General features: G+C 51.3%; 1 protein-coding gene across 1 annotated transcript in view; it reads right to left on the reverse strand.

Annotated features, from left to right (window-relative positions):
• LIMD1 (LIM domain containing 1) overlaps positions 1-23544 on the reverse strand; it is a 73430-nt gene that overhangs the window by 44073 nt on the left and 5813 nt on the right. The window lies entirely within an intron of this gene.

Here is a 23544-nt window from a genome sequence, read left to right on the forward strand (position 1 = left end):
TTGACAAGTAACCGATGTAATGTAAACCCCAAGTAATATATACAACATTTCCAACACCCCAGCAAGTTCCCCAAGGCGCTTCCCTTCCATCTTCTCTTACTGGTTATGAAATTGCTTGTATATGTGTGTGTGTGTGCATACACACACACATGCAGGATGAAACTATTGGATAGCTGGTATTTCTTTACCTAGCCAACAGCATGATAAAATTGAAAACTCCAAGGAATTCAGAAGCATCAGCATGTCTTTTTGTCTGATTATTTCATATACAACATAGTCTGTTCTTCCCCCCCCCCCCCCCCCCCGCCCATAGGCTGTTCTTAAGTCAAGAAATACATCTATTCTGGAATTTCCTTGGTGGCCCAGGGGCTAAGACTCCACACTCCCAATGCAAGGGGCCTGGGTTCAATCCTCGGTCAGGGAACTAGATCCCACATGCTGCAATTAAAGAGCCCACATGCGCAACCAAGACCCAACACAGCCAAGTAAATAAAAGAAGTACATCTGTCCTGGGCAAACTGCATTCCTTTGCTGGCACATTCAGAGCTACCTCCAACGAGCAAGGAAGAGTGACGAGGGCAGGATTCTGCCAGCACCACTCCTCTCTGGGGCTCATCCCTCTGGAAATCAGCAGTGCTGGTGGCTGCCACTGGGAGCCAGAGGACCGGCCACTGAAGCAGGTAGGCCAGGAGCGTGTGCAGTCGTGGAAGCAATGGGGCAGGTGTGCCTGGCACTGGATACACCTCCTGTGCTGTGGCAGGTTCCTGGTTACCTGGGCACTGGCCCATCTATCCTAGTGAACTGGGAGCGCCTTCAAGATGGGGTCCACATCGACTGTGAGCTGGTGCAGCCACTATGGAAAACAGTCTGGTGGTTCTTTAAAAAAACTAAAAATAGAATTACCATATGATCCAACAATCCCACTCCTGGGCATGAAAAGACAAAAACTCTAATTTGAAAAGATACATACACTCCAATGTTCAATTTACAGTAGCCAGGACATGGAAGCAATCCAAGTGCCCATCAACAGATGAATGGATAAAGAAGAAGTGGGGGGTGTGTGTGTATACACATACATAGTGGAATATTACTCAGCCGTAAAAAGGGATGAAATAATGAGACTGGCAGCAACATGGATGGACCTAGAGATTACCAAATCAAGTGAAGTAAGTCAAAGACAAATTTTATACGCGATCACTTATATGTGGAATCTACAGAGTAATACAAAAGAACTTGTTTACAAAAAAGAAGCAGATTCACAGAGATAGAAGACAAACTTATGATAACCAAAGGAGACAGAGGGCAGAGGGATAAATTCGGAGGATGAGATTAACAGGTACACACTGCTGTATATAAAACAGGCAGCCAGGATTTACTGCGCAGCACAGGGAAGCACATTCAGTATCTTATAGTAGCCTACAGTGGAAAATAATCTGAAAAACAACATATACAGTCATTCAGCTGCTAAAGAAGCCGCCTGCAATGCGGGAGACCTGGGTTCAATCCTGGGTTGGGAAGATCCCCTGGAGATCTTACTTACCCACTCCAGTACTCTAGCCTGGAGAATTCCATGGACTGTGTATAGTCCCTGGGGTGGCAAAGAGTCGGACACGACTGAGTGACTTTCACTATATGATACATACATATAAAATCCAAATTGCTTTGCTGCACATCTGAAACTAACACAGTGTTATAAATGAATGATAATTCAGTAAAAAATAAATTAAAATGTTTAAAAAGTAAAATAAAACAAAACCTCCAACAACAAAAAAAAAGATGGGGCCATGTCTCAGCTGTGGGCCCAGAAGTGTTCAATGAAGAATCGCTGAGTTGAATTAATTTCCGGGCCACCTCCCCTCTGCCCTGGCCCTCACCCGTTGTTCCTGGGATACACACGTCCCCTTGAGTGCCTTTTACAGAGATTCAGAGTCTTACCATCTCCGAACACCTGCAGTCCCCGACAAGGTGGCACTTGTGTGCCCTCAACAAACATACATAAAAATAGAAATGGATGGCTGGACCTCTGCTGATCACTTCCAGACCCACAGTATAATACAAACACAGTGATGGAGGGGGTGAACTTTCTCTTGAATGGCAGTTATTGGACCACAGAGGGGTATCAATAATATTGTTTGGTGATTCTGGGGTAGATTTTCAGATCATCTGTCCCAAGCGCCCTGGCACTAGACTCTAAATCTTTACACAAAGAGCAACATAGGCTGGTTTGTCTGGCAGCAACCAAAGCCGGCTCAAAGCAGCCTGGAAGGAACATAAAAACAACGTGAGTGTGGTTCTGTTCACGGACACAGAACCTCCCCACGCTCCACATCACTTCTTCCCTCTTCATCACCGCAGCCTCTGTGCTTAAGCCCCACAGAGATGCCAGCTGCAAAGCGCAGAGGAGCGCTAGACTCAACAGCATGTCAGATTTCCAGCAGCCACGTGGTGAGCGCAGGGCCCGGGAAGACGCCTCGCCCACGAGGAGAGGTGGGGTACACCTCCTGAGTCAGAGGGATGGAGCTGACTCCGGATGCCGTGAATGCAGCTGCTCCGGGCCTGGGGAATAAAGTCAGACCACCTCTCGCTCCTGCTCATAAAGCGAGTGGCTGGATGGCAGCGTCTTCCAGTGGACACTGACAACTGCCCAGGCCCCCCTGGGCTTCCTGCTCCGTTATCTCTCCACATCAGGCCTTCCTCTGCCCCTGCAGCCAGTGGGGAGACTCTCCGGCTTCCTCTTGGTCCGCGGGCTGGGACCTGCTGACTGCAGCCTCCCCCTCACTCTCTCTCTCCATGGGGCTGCCGACATCCTTTCTCCCCACGCGGAGTACTGCATGCAGATACAAAGCAAGGAAGGAAGCCACTTCTGTTCGAAACGCTCAGTCACGGACAGAGGCGGTCCCCAAGAAGCCAAGGAGGTAGGAAAACACTTCATCCCTGTGGCCTGCGTTGAATGGATAGCAAAGCACTTCGGGGGCAGGAAATAGACTCAGTCTTCCTTTGGCAGGGGAAAAAAAATACTGAAGTAAATTTCATATTCTAGGAAATAATGTTCCTACCAGAGCCCAGGCTGGGCTTGTTCGTTCAGTGAACCTAGGGTGTGTGCCCCTTTCTCAAACCCCAGTTCCATAAAGGTGCTGTGATAAAGGTCATGCTGCTGGCAGGTTTGAAAGATGGAATCTGAGCCCAAATTCTAACTCAAAGGTCCTGTTAGTCCCATCTGGTTAGCAGTCATGCGGCTATTCCTGCCACACACGTGGAGTCCCCCTGCCCAAAGGGGGCTCCTTCATCACCATCCCCCCACTGCCCAACACACAACCTGTTCAGGGATTCAGACTCAATGGAAGCTCCGCCCCAGATCTCCTACTGGTCATCTGGCCCAACTCCCGTTCTGGCCCATCCTATACACCCAAGGCCATCTTTCTGCCCAGAACCTCCATCCCAAGGCCCCCCACCTCCCCGGTGCAGAGCCCCTCTGTCCCTCCTGCCCTCCTGCCGGGGACACTGCAGCTGAAGGATTCACCCACCAGTGCTTCTCCAGCATTCATTTGGAGCCAGGCTCTCTGCAGATGCTGGCAGCAGGATGGTGAGCAAGCTGACCGCGCTCTGGCCCTGCCCTCGCGGGGTAGTCATCCAGGGAGCTGGGAAACCAGAATCTGCCCAGGCTGATGGGTGAGCTGACCGACGTCACCCGAAGTCTTGTGCTGTGAGCTCACGAAGGGGCCAGCGCTGAGCAGAGGCTCGCGTTTGTGAAATAACAATACATACAGCACGGTTTCTGCCTCCAGCTCCCCAGTTTGATCCCAGTTCCAGACACAGAGCTCCTAAATCTCTTGGAACGTCCCGGGCAAAATGAGCATCCTTGGTTCTACTGAGGAGGTTCTGGGTGGGCACCTGGTTGGGCGCTGGTCACCAGAAAGACCAAGCCAGGCTTTCAAGTTTGGAATTTTCAACTCTAACCCTCCACCTTCCAGGGAGGGGATAGGGGCTGGAAAATGAGTTCATCGATCATGCCTATGTGATGAAGCCTCCTCAACGGGCAGGGTTCAGAGTGCTTTGAGGTTGGGGAATACATGTACATACCAGGAGAGTAACACACCCCGACTCCCCGGGGCAGAAGCTCCCGTACTCGGGCCCTTTCCCTATGTATCTCTTCATCCAACTGTTCGACTATATCTCTTATCAAACCCTTTATAATAAACTGGCAAAAGTGTTTCCCTGAGTTCTGAGAGCCATTAAAGCAAATTATCAAAGCCAAGGAGGGGGTGGTGGGAACCCTGATTTGTAGCCGGCCAGACAGAAGCACAGATGACAAAGTGGGAGGCGGCCGGCTTGTTAGGGCTGAGTCCTTACCCAGTGGGGGCTGTGCTAACCCCGCCTGGCATCCGATTGAACTGAACTGTAGGGAACTGAACTGTGTGGGAAAAACCATATATCTGGTGTCAGAAGCGTGAGCACAAGTAGTATAGAGGGAAAACAGAAGTGAGGTTTTTTTTTTCTCCTGAAACAAGACTCAATGAGGGGTTGAGTCACCAAGCCACTGTTGGCGCAGTGGTCAAGAATCCTCCCGGTAATGCAGGAGACGTGGGTTCAATCCCTGATCCAGAAAGATCCCAAAGGCTATGGAGCAACTAAGCCCGTACCCAACAACTATTGAGCCTGTGTCCTAGAGAGAGCCCGTGCTCCTCAACAAGGCAAGCCACCGCCGTGAGAGGCCGGAGCACCACAACTGGAGAGCAGTCCCCGCTCCCTAGAACCGGAGAAAAGCCCGCCCAGCAATGAAGACTTCTCTTGGTGGTGGCTCCTCTCGTTGCAGAGCCCAGGTTCTAGGCACATGGGCTTCACTAGTTGCCCTGGGAAGTCTCAGTAGGTATGGCGCACAGGCTTAGCTGCTCTATGGCATAGGGGATCTTCCCAGACCAGGGATTGAACCCATGTCCCCTGCATTGCCAGGCAGACCCTCATCTGCTGTACCCCCAGGGAAATCCTCGCAGCTTTAACTCAAGGAGTCTTCCAGGCTTGCCCCATTTTCTTTTTGTCCCTCAAGGATTGTTGTCCATCCTTGCCTGATATCCAATATCTTGAAAACCATTGGTTTATATACTAAATCAAGCTGGTCTAACTCTCATGGTATACAATAGCAGCTTTCCAACAGCTTAGAGGCGGAGAAACTTTTCCCAAAAAAAGTATCAGTGGAACCGCAAGTATATATAACAGACAAAAGGGAAACCATGATGGCTGAGGTGGGACAGAGCCTCCTGGAACATCTCGGGCCCCTGAGACAGTTCCAGGAAGATTATTTGAGAAGCAGTCATGTAGCATAACTGATCGAATGCAGACACCACCCAGCCTAGCCTGGGCAGCGTTCCACGTGAAGTAAGTGATCTTGAATTGACGTTAAATTGATCTCCTTCGCACCCAAAGCCAAAAAACAAATTGGGTTTAGGGCCATGGCACGTTCCCCCCTGGCTTGCAAAGGCAGGATTTACAAACCAGGAGGCCGGCAAAGCAGCCTGAGTGTGAGGTTTTGGCTCCAGAAGAATTCCTGCTTCCTTCCTGCAGACTGCCGGACAGCTGGGCTGAGGACCCTGCAGCCATCCTTCAGCTGACACACAGCCAACCTGGGTGACGACAGAGTCGGCCCTTTTGTTGTCAGCACGGGGTCTGAAATAAAAAGACGCCGTCAGGCCAGTCGATGGGACTGACCTGGCAACCATTCCCTTCGGCTCACTCCTGGCCTTGTCCAGGTGACTGACCGCTCCTCTCCCAGTGAGGACGGGAGGCCTCTGGGAGGCGGGGGCATCCTTTTTAGCTCCACCCAGATGCTGGACATCAGACGACACCACACAGCCACGGACCACATATTGCACTAAAGGGGGGATGAAGCCAGGCGCAGGGTACGCAGTCCAGTTAGGGGTGGTTGGGTGAGCAGATCTGAATAAATTAGTCTGCACACAAGTTGAGCAAGGCTTTTTCTCAGCAGAAGGTTGCAGCCTATGGACCTGGAGGTCAATAGGTTCTGGAAGAGGTGCCAAGCATTTGGGGCAGAACCAGACCAAAGGCCCCAGCAACAGACTTCTACCAGTCACCATATAAGCTCACGAGAAATCCCCCAAGGCAGTGGGAGCCGAGCTCCTGCCTCCCAGGCAGACGGCCGCTTCTCGAGTCTGCCTGCGGGTATCAGAGTGGATGGCCACGCCTCCACCTCCAGAGACTCAGGTTCCAGTCTGGGGACGGGACCGCAGGTCCTCAGCTGACTCTAAGGTGTGGCCAAGGCGGAGAAGCCCGGATGCGGAGGACACAACCAACCCCACCCTCCCTGGCCCCTGGGCCTCCCCTGCCTGCCCGCTCTCCCACACACCCTGCAGTTCCCAAGGGGAACAAGAAGTCAAGGGGCTTCTCACCACACTGCAAAGGAAGTATTTAAGGCCATTCGGGGCTACGGGGTCATTGCGCCAGCTACTTTCTTCACTCTCCAAGCGACTCAGAAGCAACGATGGCTTCACCTCACTGCAGTGGGAAAGGGAGTGTCTCGCGGTTTCCCAACCACCACCCTAAGCTTGAGCTCGCTTGGCCAGAGTACCAGCAGGCGTGCTTCTGCCCCGGGGCACGCCCATCCCCTGGCCTGAATCGTTCCCCGCCCTCCGCTCTCTGGAGGAAAAAAGCTTCAGGGTATCCCCAAGCAAACCCCGCACCTGACTCCCCCAGAGCCCCCAGGGCACCCTGAGCCATGGCTTCTGGGCTTGCCCACCAACATCCTCCCCATTCCAGAGCCCGGGTATCTTTCTCAACTCTAATCGGAAACAGAAACAGCCAGTCAGCGTAGGAAAAAGTGTTCCACCTTGCTGTTACTGCTGCTCAGTCGCTAAGTCGTGTCCGACTCTGTGACCCCGTGGCCTGCAGCACACCAAGCCTCCCTGTCCTTCAGTATCTCCTGGAGTTTGCCAAGTTCGTGTTCATTGAGTTGGTGATGCCATCCATCTTGTCAGGAGCCAAATGCAAAGGTGGATGTCACTCCTCACTGTCTCGGGAGCAGAGATGAAAAACAATGGTAAAAACAATAATAAGAGTGTCACGGAGGGTGCAGAGAAAAGGGTATCCTTGTTCACCGTTAGCGGAAGCATAAATGTGGATGGCCTTTCTGGAGGGCCTTGGGGCACCATGTATTAAATAAAAGCCTGAATAACCTCATGCCACCGGACCAAGAATTTAACAAAGTTAATAAAAGAAAAAAAGATGCTGCCCAAAATGAATGTGCAGAGACAGTAAGTAGATAACCTGGGGACGGGGGTCAGGGAGAATCTGCTAAGGAGCGGGCTTTCTTTTGGGGAGGGAAGAAGGTGTTCTAAATTAGATATGGTGATGATTGTACAACTTGGTGAATATATTAAAGGTTGCTGAATTGTACACAACCAAAGGATCAGACTTATGGCATGTGAATTATATCTCAGTAAAGCTGTCATAAAAAAAACAAAAATGGTCATCAAAACTATTATTAAAACACTTCAGTATGAATAAATGAAAACAATTTAAGTATCCAAATGAAAAGGGAAAAGTTAAATAAATACTACACAACTTTAAAAAAATCATATTCTACAGCAATGCCGTCCAATAGGGCTTTTCCTGTGATAAGAAAATGTTCTATTCTACACTGTCTATGATGACAGCACGTGAGATTGTTGAGCCCTTGAAATGCAGCCAGTACACCTAACCAAGTATGGGCTTCCCAGGTGGTGCTAGTAGGTAAAGAATCCGCCTGTCATTGCAGGAGATGCAAGAGACATGGGTTTGGTCCCTGGGTCGGGAAGATCCCCTTGGGTAGGAAATTGCACCCTATTCCAGTATCCTTGCCTGGGAAATCCCATGGACAGAGGAGCCTGAAGGGCTACTGTCTGTGGGGTCGCAAAAGAGTCGGATACCACTTAGCGACGAAACAACAGCAACAACTGGGTGATAATCCATTTCTATTATTTGTTCTGAAGACAGATCCTCAAGGTAGTTCACTTTTAACATCGTTCTTCTTTGTGAGAAGGCTCAAAATTGTGCCTGTTTCCCAGGTTCTTTGCACAAACATAAATTACTAGAACAAATGTCAACCTCCAGCAGAACCCATTTTGAAGGCCGAGTGGTACAGTATTTACATCACTGCCCCCTTCCTATCTGATTATTTCACACAGAGCTCTCCTTGACATGGTTCAATTTCCAACCAGCATCTCAGAATCCCCATCCTGCCCCCATCTGCTTTTCTCCTGGATCATTTTCTTGCCTTTGGCCTCAGAATCCTTTGATTTCTCACATGAGGCTCAGTTTCTTTCACCTCCTTCATGTCTCAGCTCAAATGAGGCTTATCAGATAAACTACTGGTTGGCCAGTTAACTGTGAATTTTAAATAAACAGTGAGTAATTTGTTAGTGTAAGCGTATCACATGCAAATTGGATTTTTAGGTAAGTGAATAACTGTGTAGTATAAGTAGGTCGGGCTTCGCAAGTGGCGCTAGTGGTAAAGAACCTGCCTGCCAATGCAGGAGAAGAGATGGGGGTTCGATCCCTGGGTCGGGAAGATCCCCTGCAAGAGGGCATGGTAACCCACTTCAGGATTCTTGCCTGGAGAATCCCACGGAGAGAGGAGCCTGGTGGGCTACAGTCCATGGGGTCGCAGAATCAGACACGACTGAAGTGACTTAGCATGCACGCACTTAAGTATAACATGCGTGAAGAAAACCCCATAGAACGTTAAGTTTACAGCTTGATTTTTCACAAAATAAGCACTCCTGTGTAAACACCATTCAGATCAGGAAGTGGAGAGCTTCAGAATCAGGATCCGCTGCTGCTGAGCCTGAGGATGGTCCGGCACCCCTCCCCACCCCCTGCCCCGTGGTGGATCTGGAAAGTATGAGTTCAGGCATAAACCCTGGGTTCATATCTCACCTTGGGCCCAGGCGTGATTTCCTCAGGTGCCAAATGAATTTTAATAGCATACACATTTCATGGGGTAACTCTGAGCATCACCTGAGATCATGTAAGTGCCTAAAACTGCTCCCGGCACATGGGAGGTGCCAGGAGTAGTTCATTTCCTTCCCTCCCTTTCCAGGAAAGTTGTTTTTCCTTCCTGGTTTCCTATCAGGCCTGAAACTGAGAATGAAAACATATCAACCACTCTCCTGACAGTCACCCACACTCCAAACTCCTCACAAAACTCCTGAGTCCTTCTGGGGAGGAGGGGCAGATCTGAGCTCCCTCCATTTCCCCACTGTGTTCTAACCACACTGGGGGGGCAACTGCTTCTGCCCCGGACATGCTCAATGGACATTTGCTGGTTGCATGAATAAATGAATGAATGAACGGACAAAGTCACACTCCCCGCCCCTGGCTCCTCTCCTGCTCACAGGGCTCCATGCATTTGAGGGGACCACCATGACACAGAGAGGCTCTGAGATGAATGACCCCAGGTAGACTTAGACAGGAAAGAATCTGCCAGCAATGAGGGAGACCTGGGTTCGATCCCTGGGTTGGGAAGATCCCCTGGGGAAGGGAATGGCTACCCACTCCAGTATTCTGGTCTGGAGAATCCCATGGACAGAGGAGTCTGGTGGGCTACAGTCTACGGGGTCACAAAGAGTCAGACACGACTGAACGACCAACACACACACACAGCCATGAGAAGCCTCATACGAAGGTCTGATGCCAGAGGCACGGCTAACCATGTGCAACCAGAAAGGAACACGAATAAAAATCCTTTTTTCCAAGGAAGAAATCAAGTCTTGAACTTTCCTTAGAAATAACAAAGCTGATTTTAGAGACAGTAAAGATCCACATTCACCCAAGATGAGAAAAGGGTGTGATGGAGAAGAACAAGACAAAATGAAAGACGCCGGTGGAACTGTGACGCTGAGGGGACACGTCTGTCTCTGCAGTTCCCAGAGTCCTCCCAACCCCATCCTCCCTCTCCCTCCCCTGGGAAGTCAGGAGCAGAGAGCTGGGCTGGATTGAGTCTCCAGCTTCAGGGCTGGTGGGAGAGAAACACCAGCAAAAGATTTCCCCTTAGAACAAAGAGGAAGTCTGGAAGCTGGCTCTGATGGGTTCTGTGGCTGAGCCAATGAGCCATCTTGGACCAGTTACTTCATGGCTCAGTTTTGCCATCTTCAAAACGGGGGCGTGGTCCTGGGCGCGCTGCAGGGCTGCGGGGAGCCTGAGAGGCAGCACGGCTGAAACCTCCGCACGTCACTCCTTCCTGAACAGTCCTGAACTGCGCGTGGGAACGGTGGCTTCAAAACGGAGGTTTTAACGTCACTTCTGGGCTCGACTGAGCATGTAACACGTTCCCCTTTTTGAGAAAAGACAAAATAAATGCTTTTAAAGACTATCCCATTTAGAATCTGCAGAATGGATGAGCTACCTGTGAGGCACGCCACAGACATGAGTTTCCTGGGCAACCGGGAACCAAGACATCTTTCAGGCAGGGGCCTGAACAACTCAGCCAGTCAGAGAGAGGAGCCTGGAATGGTGATGTCCAGCATGCATGGGCCGGGAGAGGGGAGGAAGTGGAGGAGAGAAGGTTGGTTGGACGACGGCTCCAATTCTGAGAGTGAGCAATGGGGAAGAGAGGAAGGGGGAGTTTTTTCTGAGCCCAGCAGTGACAGGACCTGGTCGTTTTAACAGGACAGTTGGGTCAGATCTAGGAAGACGGGAACCCAAACAGAAGACTTCCTAACAATCAGAACTGGCCGACTCAGGCTGAGCTCCCTGGACTGCCGGTGATACACAGGAGAGAAGAGCGGTTTTCTGCTGCATGGAGCCGGCGGGGGCGGGGGGGGGGGGGGCAAAGGGGGAGAGGCTCCAGGCTCTCAATTCTGATTCTTTAATAACTTGCATGAAATTAGACTAGCTGCTGACCCTGCAGGATTATCAAGCCAGAAGCTGGAATGACACAGAGTTCCCCAGAAGTCCCAGAAACCAAACAGAAGTACCACTTTCAACAAGCAACAGAACTAGAAAGTGCCTCTGAACTTTGGCTTTGTGACATCCTGAGAGGACCCCAACCACTATGATTCTAGCCAAAATCTAAATATCTATGTGTTTAAAACAGTCTGTCTTGGAAAAAAAAAAAAAAACTGTCTGTCTTGGGACTTCCCTGGATGACCCAGTGGTTAAGACTCTTTGCTTCAAATGCAGGGGACCCAGGTTCAATCCCCGGTCAGGAAACTGGATCCCACGTGCCACAACTAAAGATCCTGCACGTGGTAACGAAGATCCCAGTGCAGCTAAACTAATAAATAAATACTTAAAATAACAGGTTTAAAATAATAATAGTAATAAAATAGTCTGTTTTAAGCATGATTATCCCTATGTAGAATGATGGATGCCTTTAATTGGCTTGACCAAAAAGTTCGTTTAGGTTTTTCCATAAGATGTTACAGAAAAACCCAAATAAACTTTTTGGTCAACTCCAATATTATTATTTTTGTCTCTTATGTTCTGACTTTTCTACAGTTAGTTGTGTTTGTTTAAACAGTTTTAAAATGGCAAAAACCAGAGGAAAGCTGCTGGAAAAAAAAAAATCAAACCCTTAAGACAGCATAGTAACTACCAAAAAAGGGATGGAAATCTCTTGCAAAGATATTGCAACAGAAGAAATTGGAAGGGTATCAGCCAAGTGACACCAGCTTGCAGAGCAGGTGGTTTAGAAAGCGACAAGCAGAACAGAGCCCAAAGAAATTCCGGAGACAAGTCAAGTCAACAACCATAGAACTGGTGCAGCCACTACGGAAAACACCATAGAGGTTCCACCAAAAACTAAAAACAGAACTACCATACCATCCAACAACAATTCCAATTCTGGGTATATATCTGAAGAAAATGAAAACACTAGTTCAAGAAGACTCTTGGGAGTCCCTTGGATTGCAAGGAGATCAAACCAGTCAATCCTAAAGGAAATCAGCCCTGAATATTGTTCCAGCACTCTGGCCACCTGATATGAAAAATTGACTCACTGGAAAAGACCCTGATGCTGGAAAAGACAGAGGGCAGGAGGAGAAGGGAGCGACAGAGACGGCTGGGTGGTGTCATGGACTCAACGGACACTGAGTTTGAGCAAAGTCTGGGAGACAGTGAAGGACAGGGAAACCCAGCATGCTGCAGTCGATGGGGTCACAAAGAGTCAGACACAACTGAGCGACTGAACAACAAACAATTTAATAAGATACGCACATCCCAGTTCTCACAGCAGCACTGTTTACAACAGCCAAGACATGGAAGCAAATTAAGCAGCCATCAACAGATGAATGGATTTTAAGAAGGTGTACCCCCCCACACACACACAGTGGAATACTACTCTGCCATAAAAAAGAAGGAAATTCTGCCATTTGCAGCAAGATGGATGGACCTAGAGAATATGCTACTTAGTGAAATAAGTCCAACAGAGAAAGACAAATACTGTGTGATATCATTTATACAATAGTACAAGACAAATGAATGCATATGCAAAACAGAAACAGTCTCACAGATAGAGAAAACAAATGTATGGTTACCAAAGGGAAGAGAGGAAGGAAGAGGGACAGATAAGGGGTGTGGGATTAACAGATATCAACCACTACGCAAAAAAAAACCCAGATAAGCCACGAGGGTGTATTGCAGAAAAGAGGGAACTATAGCCATCACCTGGTAATAATTTATAACAGAGTATAATCTACAAAAATTGAATCATTATGATGTATTCCTAAAACCAACATAATCTTGTAAATCGACTATACTTCAATTAAAGATATTTGCATACATACACACACCCCACAGGAGGGCTCTCACACTGCTGGTAGGAATGTTACAGTTCACAGCCACGCTGGGAAGCCTTCTGGCAGTTGCTGGAAAAGTTAAACATACTCCTACCATATGATCCAGCATTTCCACTCCTAGATATGTACCCCAGGGAAATGAGCACGTATGTCCACACCACTGATCACAGCAGACATTCATCACGGCCCTACACCGAGAGAACCCATAGTTCCTTCAAAGGGAGATACAAAAACGTGTATTCATACCACGGGGTATTACTAGGCAGAATAAGAGGACCAACCACTGATACAGGCAACCACAGGAATTAATTTCAGACACTGTCTAGGTGAAGTAAGGCAGACAAAAGAATACTACAGTAGATTCTCATGATTCGAGGCAGTTATGCTCCATAAAGTCACCACAAACACCAAATTGTTCTGTTGCTGTGCAGTTGCTAAGCTGTGTCTGACTCTTTGAGACTCCACGGACCATAGCCCACCAGGCCCCTCTGTCCATGGGATTTCCCAGGCAAGAAAACTTGGGTATTCTTTTTTTGGGGTTGCCATGTCCTTCTCCAGGAGATCTTCCCGAGCCAGGGACTGAACTCACGTCACCTGCATTGGCAGGCAGATTCTCTGAGCCACTGAGCCACCAGAGAAGCTGATATTGTGAACAGCAGGTCACTGCTCTCAGAGGAAACGCAAGGTTAGGTTCCTGTGAGCCTCTGGGCACAAGAAAGTCAGTGTTCTATTCGGGGTTCATACCCACTACTCTGCTGCAGGACTCCAGAGCTCTACCCAAGTTCTGGAGCTCTGGCCAAGCAAGACAGGAAACCATCCAGAGACGCATGCAAGTTCCATGCCGTCACACTGAAACTCCCTTCTCAGCAAGATGTGGTCATGTCTCAGGTTTGCCCTGGGGAACAGGAACTCTCCAGGCTTACAGACTAGCCCACCCGCCACCACACGTCACCCAAGTCCTTGCTCAACAAGCTCATCCTTCTGCTCAGATGGGTGGCCAGGGTCTGACAGACATCAGACAGCGTCACAGTTACCATCGGGCACAAGTGACAGAGAAACTGTGTCTGCAGCATCCGCTGCGTGTCAGCCTGCTGGCATCGTAACCAAAACATTTCCATCTTTTAATCTGATTGCATAACATGATAAATACACACCATGATTCATTCATTCAATAAACACTTTATGAGTAACTTCTACAGACCAGGCCCAGGATTTTGTATTTTGAATCTTGTCACTAAATCGATGTTTGGTTTGATTTCCTCACTGTCCTTATTTCTTTTCTAAAATTATATATTTATTTATTTGGCTGCCTTGAGTCTTAGTTGCAGCACTTCGGATCTTTCCTTCTGGAATGAGGGCTCTGTTGCCTCGAGGCATGTAGGATCTCAGCTTCCAGACCAGGGGAGACGGACTCTTAACCACCGGACCACCTGGGAAGTCTTTTCCTTATTTCTTAAGAGCTGGCTTATCGTAGAACTTCGATTTTGTTTCCCGAAAGAAAGCAGTTCTGAGATCATGAGCAAGGCTGATGATGACCAAGCACTGTTAGTGGAACAAGGGCATTTCGCTGTCACCTCTGCTGGGACGTGATCTCACGGAGGGACGTGGCGGGTCAACCAGGAGAAGCGCCTGTCATCACCACCCACTGGCCTGCTGCCCGGGGCGCGTCTGTTGTTTATCACACCCTCCCCACTCCAGCTTCTGTGCTCTGGGGCTGGGCTCTCTGCAGGCCAGCGAGGGACCCGCTTCCATCCAACTGATGCCCATACGCCCCCCCATCCAGTGTCTGGGTCCTGCCTCCAAAACACCGTCACACCTAGAGCCAGGGGTTTCCTCCCAGCCAACAGCCCCGAACCCAAAACCAGCTCCGGAGGCTCGGGGCACAGGAGAGGAGTCAGAATTAGAAGGAGCCCAGGCCCTCCAGGACCCGTCAGGTGAGGAAACCAGGGCAGCAAAGCGGAGCAGAGTGTCTGGGCCGGCACAGCCCTCCAGCGCCGCTAGGAAGGCCGGCATCTCGCTGCCAGCATGCCCCACGTGACCGTAGCCATCAGCAAATGTGCTGGGGCCCAGCCCTGAAATCCGCCTCTCTAAATTCACTACCTGACTGCACCAGCAGGAAGCAACGCGAATCAAGGAGGGGGAGAGGGGGACAGAACAGGAGATGCTTCGGCAGATGGGAAACCTGACCTCCTCCCCGGGGCCAGCCCTGCCCGTCCTGTGAGCAAACACGGCCACGACTTGGCTCCACTCTGCTGAAAGGAAACCATAAACTCGGCTCACGGGAAGGTTCGGCCGAACAGGGAAGCCGCTGTCAGGCTCCCAGGCAGCAAAAGGCCAATCTGTTACTGTCTTCTGAAGCTGAGGTGACTGTTACATGCAGTCAGGCCCAGGGCTGCCGTGATGGGTGCCCCTGACTCAGGGCTGCATTATAAGATGGGGACCCTGTTTACGAGGCCCTGAAAGACCTGAGTCACTAGACCTCCCAGGACCGACTACAGAACTCAAGTCCCCTCCTCTTGAATGACAGCATCGCGGAAGGCTTCCAGAACCTTCTATATGTTACAAAGACATGTATGGGTGGAAGGACTCCTAACTTCCAGTGACCGGGAGTAACCAGACCACGCTCCCCCGGGACACATGGAGAAGAATCACAGAACAAAACAGATGAGGGGAGAGCTTGGCCAAGTCTAAACTCGTGGCTCTCAAAATGTAAAAATAACCTGGCCCTAAAGTATTCCCTCAGAAACACTCAGGCAGAGAGTCTCCGGCCTTCCAACATGACCCTGAGGTTCTGCGTCCAGCTGGTTTCCCTGGGAGGGGACAGATGAAAAACAAAACCTGACACAGATATAAATATTTGCTGGCAAGTACAACCCTGCAGTTGACACGCCTTGGAAATTTTGGAGGCCTGTTTTGATTTAGGGTAAGGTTTCTGTTCGGTTTGCCAGATGGACTCAGCGTAGCTTCGTCCGACATTTGGGTTTAAACATCTAGACACACGGCCTGGGGTTGATACTGACCTTGAGACCAAGACACTCTGGCTGCCCCCAAGGAAACTGTGGGCTGGCACACCCCCGTCCTTGCACACAACACTTGGGGGTGTCACAGGGCACTACCCATGGCATGGCCCACTCGCCCTAACCCACACCCTCCAGGGGAACAGGAGAAGTCCAGGACCTGACGGGCTGTGGGCAGTCAAGACTCCTGAGCAGCCCACGTGTGTATTAACACCCCTGAGCCTCCATGGTTCCGTCACCACCCAGCAGGGAGGGGCTGGCATGAGTCCCTGGCCCCTGGCCTAAAGGCGAACCACACCAGGCTGCAAGAGGGGGATACGCCCCTCGAGCCACCTCAGGCATTCCCCCCGCCATGGCCTGCCTTCCTCATCACTCCACCTGAAATGGGGGAGAGCTCAGGCCTGACCTCCTCGTGGCCACGATGCCCCCTGAGGTCCCTTCGTCAGAAAGCCACTGTGCTCCCAGGAGCCGAGGGCCAGTGCAGCACGCAGGTCAGGACCCCGGGCTTAGCAAAGCTCCTTAATAAATACCTCAGGCAGGTTAATTCACTTCTGTGAACCTCAGCCTCCCCGTCCATAAAATGTGGATCATAAGATAGGGTTGTTAGGAGGATTAACCACCTTAATGTGTGTGAGATGATTAGCAAAGTGCCTAACACAGAGGAACTTGCTCAATAAATTTTAGCAAAACTATCTCAGAGCCATAACCCAGGTGAACATCCTTTCTTCTTTCCCCTCCACACTCTAAGTGAAGCCCTTCTGTTCCTTCAACAGACATCCCCCCAGCCCCGACGAGGGGCCTGAAGGGCCCTGAAGGGCCAGGCCCTGAGGCCACTATCCCCTGTCCCGTGCTAAGCCTGAGACCTAGAAACAAGAGCCCTTGGAGGCGTCCTGGGATATGCCAGCAAAAGCAAGTTCAGTGAGCCCCATGGCGAGTCCCCCTGCTGTCACCCACACTAGGGACCCCAAGTTTAATTAGAATGAGAGGGCTTCCCTGGTGTCTAAGTGGTAAAGAATCCTCCTGCCAATGCAGGAGACATGGGTTCAACCCCTGATCCAGGAAGATCCCACAAGCCCGTGCACCCCAACTTCTGAGCCTCTGCTCTAGAGGCCGGGAGCCTCAACTACCGGACCCACTCGCTGCAACAACTGAAGACCGTGCGCCCTACAGCCCATGCTCTGTGACAGGAGAAGCCAGGGCAAAGAGGAGGCCATGCTCCAAAACTAGAGAGTGGCCCCCGCTGGCTGCAACTAGAGAAAAACCCACGCGGCAATGAAGAGCCAGCAGGGCCAAAAATAAATAAAATTAGAATTAGATTGAGAGCCTCAAAAGGCTTCTGGGGTGGGTGACCCCTGTAACACCACTGTCTCCCCACGTGTGGCTGTTTCCTAAAGGACATCTTCAAGTCCTTCCTAAACTCCCTTTCATCGGACACGCCCTGCGGAGCAAACTGGCTTCTAGCTCAGTAAAGGCTTCCACATCTGGTTAAAGGGCCAAGAACCATGCTCCATCCTGCGTCCCATGAGCTCTGGCCACTACTGGGAATGAGAAACTGTCTGCAGAAAATCTGAACACTGGTTATTCTAAGGACAGAGGGCAAGTCACTGATCTGTGGTTCTTGTTTTAGTTGAATGTATTTTCTGGCATGCCTGAAGTAAAAAATGATTACTGCTTACAACTGAAAATGCAACTCTAACTAAACAAGTTGTATTTTAATTCTGTAGAGGCCTGAGAGGGGGATGAGAGGCTTGGCGGGTCAGCCCTCTGCCTTTCCAGGCTCTTGTCACTGTGGATAATGCTGAGGCCCAGGCCCTTGCTACTTGACCAGCTAAGATCCAGGCGTCTAACTGGACCCACAGCTACAGGACTTTGGGTCAGGAAGGGCCCTCAGAGGTGACCCGGGGCTCAGTACGAGAAGAACAGGTGGCCCCACGTCACACCTGGGGCTGCTGGTAGCCTGGGGCCCAGAACACCTGGCTGCCTCACTCCCAGATGCATGCCTTTCTTCCACAGTTCCTCCTCCCCAGTGGGAGCCATAAATCAAGAGATGCAAAGGAACATTAAAAAACCTCTGGCAGGAATAGCCACATCGGGTCAATTCGATGTTCTGGGTTATGAATCAAAAGAGCAGGAGGATAAGATGGAAAAAACAAGACATGCATTCCTGGTCACAAAGGAACAGAGCAGAAACGTTTCACAGAGTGGGGGAGGACCTCAGAAAGACAGCCTGATGGGAGGAGGCAGCTGCGGTGGGAAACCGTTGTCAGGACCCACCAGGGCTGCAGCTGGAGACCCGCTCCCCCCCGCGTCCCCGAGGGGGATCGCTGGGGGCAGCGCCAGGCTGGCCGGGGGACGTGGGCTGGGCAACAGCAAGAGCAGAAGTCCTGGGGTGAGAAGGAACGCTGTAAGTTCAGGACCAGCCATGAAGTCAGTGTGACAGGAGCTGGTCATCATGGTGGGGCTGCGGGGGACACCCCGAGTTTGGACCTGAGGCTGGGGTGACAGGACAGTGGCTGTCACTCCAAGTGCGAGGACTTGAGTCTGACCCTTGAGCGTCCTTCCAAGCCCAGTGCTAAGAGCATAGCAGGGATCGGACATGTATACCTTGCTGACAAGTGAACCCAGTGAACAGATGACTCACTCTGCATGAACTCTGGGGCTTGTTCAGAATCCCTCCACCCCAAAATCTCAGAAGAGAAATCCTACAGAGAGAGGTAGGGGTAGGAACAGGGCTAAAGCATATGATGAACCGTCTATCCATCTGGACCACAACACAGAGGACCCAAACAGTATCGGAGCCCTGACCGCTGACCACAAGGGAGCTGCCGCTGTTACGGAGCGAGCTGGACAGTCCTGCTGACGGCACTCATTCCTTGCTGTCTGAGCCTTGGCTGCACCCTGATCAGCCCTGAGCTCTCCTTCCATCCAAAACCTGCCGTGATAGGTTTTTTAAATCATCTCAAGGTTGTAGCGAGTTTCCTAGGTGGCACTAGTGGTAAAGAACCCACCTGCCAATGCAGGAGATGTAAGAGACTCAAGTTCGATCCCTGGGTTTGGAAGATCCCCTGGAGGAGGACACAGCAACCCACTCCAGTATTCCTGTCTGGAGAATCTCATGGACGGAGGAGCCTGGTGGGCTGCAGTCCATAGGGTTGCAAAGAGTTGGACAGGAGTGAAGCGACTTGGCACGCATGCACAGGTTTTAGAAGTTACTTTAAAACACACGATTGCTCAGAACCTCATATTTGCAGTCAGAAGCCACAATTATGCTTGGAGAGTGGTGACCACGGTGGGGGGCACATGGCAGGGGGCTTCTTGGGTCCTGGTCCCGTTTTGTGCTTTGATCTGAGTTCTAGGCGTGTTCACCCAGTGAGCATATATATATGTGTGTGTTTTATTCTTGTTGTTGCTGTTGTTTAGTTCCTTAGTCGTGTCTGACTCTTTGCAACCCCATGGATTGTAGTCTGCCAGGCTCCTCTCTGTCCATGGGGTTATTCAGGTAAGAATACTGGAGTGGGTTGCCATTCCCTCCCCCTCCTCCAGGGAATCTTTCTAACCCAGGGACTGAACCCACATCTCCTGCATCTCCTGCATTGGCAGGCGAATTCTCACTGAGCCACCTGGGAAGCCAATATGTGTATACTATACATCAATTTTTTTTTTTCAAAAGTGTAAAATACATATATTCCTGGTCTTGAGGGGAAGATTACCTGGCCTACAAAAAAAAACAAAATCTATGTAAGCTATGCAATTTTTAAAAGGCTAGGAGTCCCCACGTCTTAGGGTGTGCACCTGCTGGGCTCGACAGGCAGAATTAGACTCTTGAGTGTCATTTACAAAAGGATCAAAAATTTACTTCCATAGCTATGGAAGCCTGGATCTAGTAGGTTCAAATTACCATACCATATTTCCTAAAGGAATGTGGGCAGAAGTTTCCACACTTGGTCACGCCAGCTACTCAGACAGGCCCAGATGTTTAATGATCTTCTGCCCCCTTCTGCTACTTCAGCGTTTGGTTTGAGTTTACTGCAATGCCTGATGTCTGGAGGAGGGGGAGGTGAGTGGGGCCTCTTGGGGTGCACACAGGCCACTGTCCTGAAACCTGGAGGGGCCCCCCTTCCACAGGACTGGCCCATGTTGTTTTCTTTTTTATGACAAAAGCTCTGAAAAGTCACTCTCAATTGTTCATTTAAGGCTGGACTCAAACTCCTTATTTCAAGCATCGGTTGCTAATAAAGTCAGATAAATAAGCTCAAGTCATGTCCGACTCTTTTCGACCCCATGGACTGAATAGCCCACCAGGCTCCTCTGTCTATGGAATTCTCCAGTCAAGAACACTAGAGTGGGCTGCCGTTTCCTTATCCAGGGGATCTTCCCAATCCAGAGAGAGAACCCACGTCTCCTGCATTGGCAGGCAGGTTCTTTACCAACTGAGCCACCAGGGAAGCTGGAAGTCAGATGAGACTTAAAGGGTCATTAAGACAACTTGCAGCTCAACGTTGAAGAGACGGTCAGATGGGAGGGAGCAGAGAGGACACGTATGGGTTCCTTGTCTGGACTGCTTGCTTCACCTCCTGTGCTGCTAGTAAAACAAAATCAGGTGTGACAGGCTCCCTGGCCCCTGGCAGGGCTGGGCTATCCCCGGGAGGAGCCACACCTCTCCTCAGGCTCCCAGGCTAAGGCGGGTCTGCTGTTAACAGTTTTCCGAGCTCACATACTGCTGCAGGAACGTCCACCCAAGACAGCAAAACTGAAGACGCAGCCAGGTGTGCAGGTGGGCAAGTGTCCATCCGTCCGCCTGCGGGGTGACAGAGACCCTGGAACCAGCTTCCTCTCGCCCCACCGCCCCGCTCGCCGGCTCCTAACAGAGTGTGGCTCTCATGGGTGGCCCCAGCAGTCCTGGGGCCCCACAGAAGGGGGCCGGGGGGGGACCCCAGGGGGCGCCGCAGGTCCAGAGTCCTGAGCCTGGAAAGGGCGGGGAACCCACGGATGCCCCCGCAGCAGCTGAGCCGAGACTGAATCTGGATGAACCCACAGGAAACATCCCCCTCAGCCCGGAAACGCCGCCCAGTTCTCCATTCGGGGAGTCGGGGCCCCAGCTGGTGTGGTAGCACCACCACCGACCGCGCTGTGGTCCTGAACACTTCACGGCCTGGGTTCCTCAACTGAAAACAGAGGATAATGGAGTCTGGCTGTAAAGGTTAAATACAGGCGCTCAACAGACATCACAATGATTAAAATCACAGCCAAGGTCACCCAGAGTGGGGCCTTATCTGCCCTGGACAGGGGATGTGGTGGGGTGCCCAGATCGCCCTTCACTGAAGGAGCCTGGCCCAGGGCTGGGGGTGCAGGGGGGCGGCCCTCAGCTGTCAGCCCCCTCGGGCATGGCCCCAGCTACACGGAGGCGTCTTGCCAGTGATCCCCAGCCGGAGGGGACCAAGGTGGGGGCCAGGCCATCTCACCCCAATTCAGGGCAGCTCTGAAGGGTTTTTCCAGCCCCGGAGCCCCTGGGGTCGGCCCAGGCTGGTCAGGCCCTCAGTGCAGCCGGGGCTTCTCTCTGGCCCACTCCTGCGTCCCCCCCGCCCTCCACACACACGGTCCCAGCAGCGTCCCCTAGGCCGCCCCCTGCACACTAGACCCTGCCTCGGAGTCAGCTTCCCCGGCCACCCCGCCGGGGACGGATGGTTTATCTGTGTCTTTTTCCTTAGAAGGGGAGGAGACGCCCGGTGTGCGAAGGACAGATGGCCACTGGGGACGAAACGGTGAGCGAGGTTAAACAAAAACCGCGAGGGCCTCTCCACGTTCTCTGCAGTGAACCCACGTGTGTGAAACAGCCACACAGCGGCACCTTCCAAGCGCGAGGCCCGGGAGGAGGAACCCGACGGCGTCCTTTCAGCAGCATCAACTCTTTCCCCGAGGAAGAAACACACAAAGTGGCCACAGAGGAACACAGCAGAAGGACCGGGGGAAGCAATGCCTTCCTGGGACCAAAGTGTGCCAAACCCACAAGACCAGGCCATGGAAAGTGCCAGAAAGGTCCGCAGTGATGAGCTGATCAATAACCGGACACTGAGGTGTCTTCAGACCCAAGGGTCCCCAAAGGTGGTCTTGGGGATTCACCAAGTCTTCCCACAACGTCATGCCCAGGAAGGGGTCCAGGTAACCAACCCAAACATCAGCTCCACTTTGCTTCTGGCTAGAATTACATTGACTCTAACGGGGACCACCGCATTTCCCTGATTCTCTCTGGTAAGAGCCCTGTATCAACAGATAATCTTCCCGTTGTTCAGTCGCTAGGTTGTGTCTGACTCCTAGCGACCCCACGGACTGCGGCACACTAGGTGCCCTGTCCTTCACTATCTCCCAGAGTTTGCTCTAACTCACGTTATTTAGAAGTAAAATTTCATCGTTATTTAGTGTGTTGGACAGACAGAAATCTTTCAGATGACACCAGATGCAGAGAAGGGAAAGGCATCTGCTGATGTGAGCCCCTCCACAGGCCAAGCTCCTCGTGCTGCGGAGAAGGGGAGAGGCCTGGAAGGGACCAGGGTGTGTTCAAGGTCCCACAGAGGGGCTGGGCCACACCCTGGCGGTCAGGTGCGGGCAGGGGACATGTCCTCCTCGGCCACGTGGCCGGTTCCATGGGAGCAGCTGAAGCTCAGCTACCGAAGCTCTCCTGTATGATGGGCAGGGGGGTCCCCCCATGAGCCCAGCGGAGGGCGACGAGACAACACTTTAAGGGCGCAAATGGAGTCCACCACCCCTGGGAGTTTACCCCAGGCTAGGCTTGCAACTTGCAGTTGGCCTGAAGTCCAAATGAGGCTGCTTACGTGACCAGAGCACATGCACAGAGGCTGACACTGAGTCCACTCAACACGCGCTGGTGCGGGGCAGCTGCCAAGACGCGCCGTTCGGAGGGAAAGGCAGAGGGCAGGCGGGCGGCGGGCCGGGCTGCGACCCACGGACAGAGACGCGCACGTGCTCACACACCAGGATGCTCGGCTACAAAGAGGGGTGGGAAGCAGACTGACGTTTCACTCCACCTGTTCTTCCGTCTTTGGAGTTTTCTACATGCGACTGTAATGCTTAGTGAAGAAATAAATGAGATATGATTCCCTCTATATTTCACATAAAGGTAGAATAGGTAAGGTCAGAGGGATAGAACACAGGTTGGTCACTGCCAGGAGCTGGGAGAGACGAGGGGTTCAGAAGCAACTGAGCTGTGGGTGTGGGTTTCCTCTGCGGGTGATGAATAAATGTTTTGGAACTAGACAGGGGTGGTGTTTGCGCAACATGGTGAAAGTGCTAAATGCCACTGACTGCTTTTTAAATTAATTAAAGAGCTCAATTTTATGTTATAGGAAGTTCTTCTTGATTAAAGAAAAAAGTAAATAAATAGTAAATAATAGTAAGTAAATAAAACAGGCTTTCACCCATCTGTGCTTGGGAGGCAGCTGGGCAATGCTGGTTAGAAGAGTGGGCAGGGGGGCTTCTCTAGCGGTCCAGTGGTTAAGAATTCGTCTTGTAACGCAGGGCATGCAGGTTCGATCCCTGGTGGGGGAACTAAGATCCCATATGCCACAGAACAACTAAGCCCTGGCACTACTAGAGCCTGTGCACTCTGTGGTCCGCAAGCCACAACTAGAGAGTCCACGCATGGCCACAAAAGACCCCGCAAGACGCAACAAAGATTCCTCACGCTGTAACTGAGGCCTGACGCAGCCAAATAAATAAATAAAAAA

This window comes from Muntiacus reevesi, chromosome 4, assembly GCF_963930625.1.
Source record: "Muntiacus reevesi chromosome 4, mMunRee1.1, whole genome shotgun sequence".
Lineage (NCBI taxonomy): Eukaryota > Metazoa > Chordata > Mammalia > Artiodactyla > Cervidae > Muntiacus > Muntiacus reevesi.